This window comes from Peromyscus californicus, unplaced genomic scaffold, assembly GCF_007827085.1.
Source record: "Peromyscus californicus insignis strain IS unplaced genomic scaffold, ASM782708v3 Scaffold_21__1_contigs__length_65335640, whole genome shotgun sequence".
Classification (NCBI taxonomy): domain Eukaryota; kingdom Metazoa; phylum Chordata; class Mammalia; order Rodentia; family Cricetidae; genus Peromyscus; species Peromyscus californicus.
In genome coordinates, this window is record NW_026294514.1 from 58,960,827 (window position 1) to 58,968,470 (window position 7,644).

Here is a 7,644-nt window from a genome sequence, read left to right on the forward strand (position 1 = left end):
GCCAGAGAGCAGCTCCGCCTACAGCTTCTGTTTCCTGAGAGATCTTCAGCGGGCTTCCCTCCAGAGCTGGGGCATCCTTCTACACTACCACAACACACAAAGCTACCCACTGTTGGCGCCCTCAGGAATGTTTTCCATGTTCAGCCTGGTTTGGCTGTGGGTTTTGTTTTGTCTTCTGACACCTGTCCACTAAGCATCCTCAAAGTCTGCTGGAGGCAGAGCTTGGAGCCTGGGCTCCGGATGCATCATCATCCAGAAAGACTCAGTGTTTACCCTGCTTCCCACAGACCTCATAGAAGAATAAAGCAGGGCAACTTGTCCCAGATTATCAGTTCTCAATCTGTGGATCTCGACCCTCTTGGGGGTCAAACAATCCTTTCACAGAGGTCACCGAAGACCATGGGAAAAAACAGATATTTGCATTATGATTCATAGCCGTAGCAAAATTACAGTTATGAAGTAGCAACAAAAATAATTTTATGGTTGGGGATCACCACAATGAGAGGAGCTGTATTGAAGGGTCACAGGATAAGGAAGATCTGAGCACCACTGTCCTAGATTTTTCTGGAGTCACTCAGGCAGGGCAAGAGGAGCTTGGAGAGGAAGAGCCCCCTGATGCTCTACTCCCTCCAGTTCCCCCTCTTTCTGATGAACGAGGGCTACCACATTCCTGGTGTACAGGAACTTTGCTGCATCACATCCAGGATCCTCAGTCAAACCATCCTGGTTGGCATGGACCCATTTGTAGCAGAAATTGATAAACTGGCCCTCTAGACAACCAGTAGCTTTCCACTCTGCCTCCTGACCTTTCAAGAGCATGACATCACAGCTGCAAGACGATGGTCAGGATATAGGCTGTGAATCACGCAGGTTCTCCTGGGTGTCAGGACACACGAATGATGTTCTGAATGGATCCTGTAATTGTATGAGTCCAAAACAGCTACCGTGGCTGTTTGGCACGAACTCAATCACCACGTAAAATGGCATCCATTCATGGTCTCCCAGAGTTTAACGATTGCTAGTAATTTGCTTTGTTTTAGCAAAACAAAACTGACATGAATTTTTTGATGGCTATTACAAGAAAGAAAAGGAAAGAGAGCCAAAAAGAGAGGAGGAGGAGACAGAGACTAAAACCAGAAACAGAGGGTGGGCTATCAATCACTTGAGAGAAACTTCCAAAACCACACTCCTGTGAGGCTGGGCTAGCCCAACTTGCTTCTCCAGCAAATAAAATACTTGCCATTTTTTCTTCTTATTAAGTTGCTCCTTTCCCCACCCCTCTGTTATGTTATGGTTCACATTCAACATATTTTTTCTAGAATGTAGAGTTCAAACTCAATTCTATATGCTTAACATTTAAGTTTTATTTTATTTTATTTCTAATGACTTATTTTATTTTTTAATTTTATGTATGTGTGTGCTGGTGCCAATGCCCATGGACTGCCAGAGGAGTCTCAGCGTCTGGAGCTGGAGGTAGTTATGAGCTGCCTGATAGGGGAGCATTGAACTTGGATCCACTGCAAGAACAGTACTTGCTCTTAACCAATGAGCCATCTACCTCTCTAGCTCCTTAACGTTGATTTTTTTAAATGGCATATTTACTTGGTTCAGATTCATATGGAAAAGAGCAATCCTTTTACTTGCTACTTGATAAAAAGGAGGAAAACTGCATATCTTTCTCCTACTTCCAACAAGTGTGGTTACTGCTCATAATCTGACCACACTGAATTCAGTAACACACAGGCAAGGCTCTCCACTGCCATCATCCCTGAGGAGGCGGGCCTCTGCAGGCATAGCCCTCCCCTGGATGGAGGGAAATGGTCACAGCTGGACCTGGACACAGTCCAGAGCCCAGGGACAATTAGTACACAAGCAGGCACTATGAGCATTTTCATTTGAAATTCTGGGTGCAGCATTGGGCATCTTGGTAGAGTGTCCGTGTCAGTTTAATTTGAAGTCAGGTAATAATCATGGATTCCACAGGATTTGCAGAAAAATGAAAAGCATGCACTTTCTAGATCTAAGGGGACATGCTAATCTCAGCAACTGCGTATAATCAAATTTCCAATCTCTGAGTTAACCCTCAGGCGCACTCTGAGGGGTCCGGCTTTTGAACTTGCATGGAGAACACTTACCCACTACAGGAATCACTAGCATTATACACAGGCTTGGAGAACCATCCGGTTGACTCCAGTCACACAGCCTTCCCAGTCCACCAGGGGCACCTAACAAGTTATTCAGTCCCTAGAATCTGGGGTGCTAAGTGTTCTTTGGCTCTTAAAGTCTGCCCCAGGACCATGTGATAGGAATGTTGTCTCTTACCCCATTGTTTCAGAGATAAGTTAGGGGGTAGAGATGACTCAGTGGTTAAGCACATGCTGTTCTGTGGGAGAGGACCGGAGTTCAGTCCCCAGCACCCATGCCTGGCAACTCACACCTGCCTGTAACTCCAAGGGACCCCAGGATCTCTTCCGAGCCTCCAGGGACATCTGTACCCACACATGCACAGGCACCCACACTTACACATAATTAAAAATAAAATGAATCTTTTTTAAAGATAAATCATTCCAGCTGGGCAGTAGTGGCACACAACTTTGATCCCAGCAGTCGGGAGGCAGAGGCAGGTGAATCTCTGAGTTCCAGGCCAGTCTGGTCTACAGAGAGCATACCAGAACAGCCAGGACTACGCAGAGAAACCCTGACTCGAAAAACAAAACATAAATAAAAATAAATAAATGTATTTCTTTTGGAAAATCGTCCATGTGTAGCTGCAAAATCTGGGTGTTTCCACTCCAGTCTCCATCTTAACGCCAGTACTTCAGCATTGTTTACCGGCATCAAAATGTTCTGCAAACTCTAGGATTCGTCACGAATGTTCGGGTCTTCCTGTGATGACGTAAACATGCAATTGTTTTAATTAAATTGCTACAATAAGCCTGAGATAAGTAAGCCTTGAGCCCTGATTAGAAGTGAAGAACGTGCTTCTCATCCAGTCCTGCAGGTGGCGCCATTAGCAAACTCTCTCAACCTGGCCCTCCGGCCTGCTCCGCCCACAGTGGAGACAGGACGAAAACACCCACCAAGGGTTTTAGTCCACCTGCTAAAAGAAAAAGAGCACGGGAAAACGACAGATCCAGAAAGCACCCTATAGAGTCACGGGGTGTCGTAAAAAATTAAAAATTAAAAAATCAGTAATTAAAGTATTGATTGTGGAATTGCTTGCTTCCTTTGTATTAAATACGCACAGCGAGGTGTTTATAAATAAATATGATTTTCAGCTGACTTTTTTATGGTGCCATAATGACAGCCCAATCCTCATTTGTGTGTTAAACTGCGCTTTAACAAAATTATACATTCGCCATTGCAATGTAAGTGGCTGGGCTTGCAGCCTCCATGTAATCTCCCGGAATCGTGTTTCTGCAGTCCTAAAACTCTTTGCTTAATCACTCCAATAAAAAGAGTAGATTCCTTTGTAATGCAATTTGTAAGCAATAAACAGGATTGAGAACACAGTATTGCTGTTGAGTGCGTTTAATGCAGGGTTTTAATTTGGTGTGTAATTATTCATTTGGTAGGCACTTTTTTCTTCTTCTTCGGATTTTCTTTCCTCTGCTCTGAAGAAAAGTTGGCGAGTCTGGAAAACGGGGTTTCCATGTATCTGATGTAAGCCGGAGTTTGATGCAGTTCTTATGAAGAGCACATTTGTTTTAATCTGCTAAAGACAGGAGGTCACATTAACGAGTAATACAGACACATAAAAATGTGATTACGGCTTCTAAACAGAACGCAGTAGGCTTCTAGTTAACACAATGAGATTTCTAGGAAGTGATGCATACGTTCCTCAGAAATGACACATTTCTCACGTTCTATTCCAATTAAATTACTGAGGCAGCTAACAGCGATGAGCACAAAACACGAGGATAAAATGGGGGGTTTCTTCTTGTAACTGTATCTCTGTGAAAGTATATTTTTATGAGAAGCAGTTAATATTAAGCTATTATTTTTCAACTGCGCTGGAAGGGATGTCTTGAGCCTTTCTTGTCTCTGAAGAGCCTCCTCCTTTGTCTCCCGGGTTTGCTAATAGGAACAGAGAATGGCCCCGCTGGGTACCGCTCCCACCCCGAATCCTTGGAGTGAAAGAAACTAGGCTTGGGGGGCGGGGGGCAGTGTCAATCCCCAGGGCTGTTTAGAGGCCTGCGTCCGTGGGACTTAGGACCCGAGAGCTCCATCCGCTGCCCGCGGCGCCGGCTGAAGCTGGAGAAGCGGAGCTTTGCACCCACTCGTGGTCCGCGAACACGCGGGGAGCGCTCTGATCGCGCATCCCAGGTGTTGTGTTCCTGAGTGCCCCAGGCTGCGGGAGGCGGGGGGGGGCGGGGGGGTGTTCAACCTCCTAACACTGGGATAGGGAGGAGGAGGGGGTCTCCCAAAGCCGGCAGAGTCCCTGCTGTAGGGCCTGGGGTGCAGGGTTCCAGCCCACCCTCCCGTGGTCCCGATCGGTGAGTGGGGTGTCCCAGCTGCACCCAGGCCTCGGGAACCCGGCGTCGGAAGACAAAAGGACGAGACGCTTGCGACTGCGGAGGATGACCGCGAGCTTGGCGCTGGGGTTGGGAAGAGCTCCGAGCACAGCGGCGGAGCCACCCCAAACCGAAATGCGATTTGAAGTCCTAATGAACTTGATTGCGTGAACATTTATAATCCCCCATAGCCCTAAATGAAATCAGATATAATCAGAAGATACGGGGAAGGGAGTGTTTACAGCCGACGCCGGGCAGCCGCGGGACGGGGAGATGCGGCCCCGGTATTGATGTCGAAAATGATGGATAACGCGGGAATGGCAAATATACTATTTGTCTAATGGCTCGGCAATTAAATTCCCCTGTAAATGACCCATGCCTCATTTCATCCTAATCTATGGAATTTTGATTGAATTCGTCAGCTCTAATTGAAAAATACTGCACTTTAATGCCTGCATTGCAGTTTCGGGACGGGAGTGGTTTTAATGAGACGGTGCCCCTCTGACCCGGGAATATTCCAGACTTTTATTCGGGATTTAAAGCCAGAAGATTGCTCAACTGAGCCCTGTGATTTCCTCTCTGCTATCCACGTCCATCCATCTCCAGATGCGATTTAATAAACGCACTTGAGGATAAATGTGTCCCCGACCCTGGCTCCCCTGGTGGCACCCAGTGGGGGAGGCGCCCTCTCCTCGGGATATGCGCTGGCCAGGGCCAGAGGCCTCGCTGGGGGAGGGGAGGGAGAGAGCTGCTGCTTCCGCAGCCACTCCAACCAGACACGGTGCCTTCTTAAAGCCAAATCCAGGTGCCCTACCTGGAGGAGGAGGCCCTGCTGCTAGCGACCCCCCTCCCAGAGACAGGCAAGGCCTCAAAGCGCTTTATATGCAAATGGCGAGGCAAAGCCATCCCTGAAAAATTAGCTACTTGCTGAAGCATATTTACTAGATTGAAATGAGTTAAAGAGAAACATTTTACGTCGTGTAAACGAGATAATTGAGCCGCATTAAAACTGGGATGTTTGCTCCTTTCGGGGAAAAAAAAAAAGACAGAAAGAGAAGAAAAAGAAAGAAGGAAAGCCGAGGAGGAGAGCAGAGGTAAACGTTCCTTCAGAGACCCGAGTGCCCAGCATGGTGACTCCCTGAGGGCTGATTCCCACTGCGGCGGGCAGGGGGCGCCGTCGAGCCAGGGTCACGTGGCCACAGAATGGCAGAGGGAGGAAAGTGAGCGAGGTCATCTTGGTTCCATCCAAGGTCCTCCGGCCCCGCCCCTCGCCCCACCCCCTCCACCCACCCCACCCCACCCCCACCCCCGCCTCCTCTCTTCCCCAGGTTTTCGAAGCTGGGAGGGTGGCATTGAGGTGGTGGCCCTGGGGAGACCCCGTGTGGAGCACAGCAGGAGTCCAAAGTGCTCGGGGTGCCCTCCCCAACCCCTCAGAGGGATGTGTTTTGAGGTTTAGCACCTTTAGAGTATGCAGATCTGTTTTTTTAAATGAATTCCAGAAGACATGGAAGCCATCTCCCCTGGAAGGCAGGGACTTGCGCTCAGACGACGCTAGCCTTAGTGACAAGAGCAGACAGCAGGGGCCGCTCCGGGACTGGAAGGACCTCTGCGCCTGAGTCTCCACCCGAGGATGCCCAGGGGCGGAGCTTCGGGCCTCTCCCCCACCCATCCACCCCCACCCTGGAGGCGCCGTGGGTGGTTAAATACCATGCTGTATCCTGGACCATTTGGTGGCCTGCGACACGTTTTTGAAGGCCTTGAGAAACTGCCCTCACACTGACTGTGGGAGCACCCAGCACTCTGCAAACCCCATCCCAGCCGCTGTGGACAGGCGCCTGGCCAACGCGCAGGACAGACGCAGTACAGTGCGCACGACAACCCGTGACCCAACAACTGTACTAATTATCCCTATCTAGTGACAGGATCAGGAAGGAGGCTGATGAGAGAGCAAGATGGAATTCCGGCCCATTACTCAGTGGGAACCACAGAGGCTGGGTGAGGTCAGCTGCCCATTCAGAATGTAGAGGCCCAGACGACAGAAGTTTCTGATCTGTCTGATTCCAGGACCTGCTCAGAAGAATCTTACACGGAATTTACAGGGAGTCAAAGCAGGTTTTCTAACAACACATCCAAAATCTGGCATTTCCTTCGCCTTGTGCAATCACGGAGGTCTTTTGATACAGGCTTCCCTTGTGGCCTAGACGTTTAGAATAAAAGGAAAATGAGACTATTTTTCTTGTCCAGCTGTAGACATAAATAAAATCGACGCTTCTGCCTTTGTGGTCCCAGGAGAAGGGCGTTCCAGGGTTCTTCGGCTTCCTGGATCCACAGAACTCCACATCAGCTCTAGAGCAGATGTCATTACTTATGTAGTCCATAGGGGGCGCGCTGCACTCCCGGTGACTCTCCATCAAATGCTTACGACATTGTAAAGCCTTAAATAAAACTGCTTGCTGAGCCTGCGAGGTGGTTCAGTCAGTAAAACATTTGCAGCCAAGATGGATGGCCTGAGTTTAATTCCCGGGACCCATAGGAAGAGGCCCGATTCCCACGTCTAAACTCCACACACAAACTAACTAAATAAATAAATGTAAAAGTAACTGCTCACTGGCCTCTCATTAATTCACTAAAATCTGTAATACATATTTGAGTCCTGTTTGTAGATATGAAATAGCCACAAGATGATTAAAATTAAAATATCTAATGTGAGGGCAAGAGAGATTGTTCACCGGTTGAGAACATTGGCTGTTTGCTCTTCCAGGGGGCACAGGTTCCATTCCCAGCACCCAGGTGGCAGCTCACAGTCATCTGTAACTCCAGTCCCATGAGATCTGACACCCTCTTCTGGACTCTGAGGGCACCAGGCACACTCTAGGGGCACAGATATCCTTGCAGGCAAAACAGCCATATACATAAAATAAAATATAAATAAATGAAATACAGAATATAAAATTGAATTTTACAATAAATTGTTCACTTCACGCTATGTGGAACTATAATATCCGAATAGTTTTACAATATACTGAATTAAGCTGTTTTGTGCTTGCACGCATGCGTGTGTGTGTGTGTGTGTGTGTGTGTGTGTGTGTGTGTGTGTGTGTGAAGTTGAATTTGTCTCTCAGATCTTAAG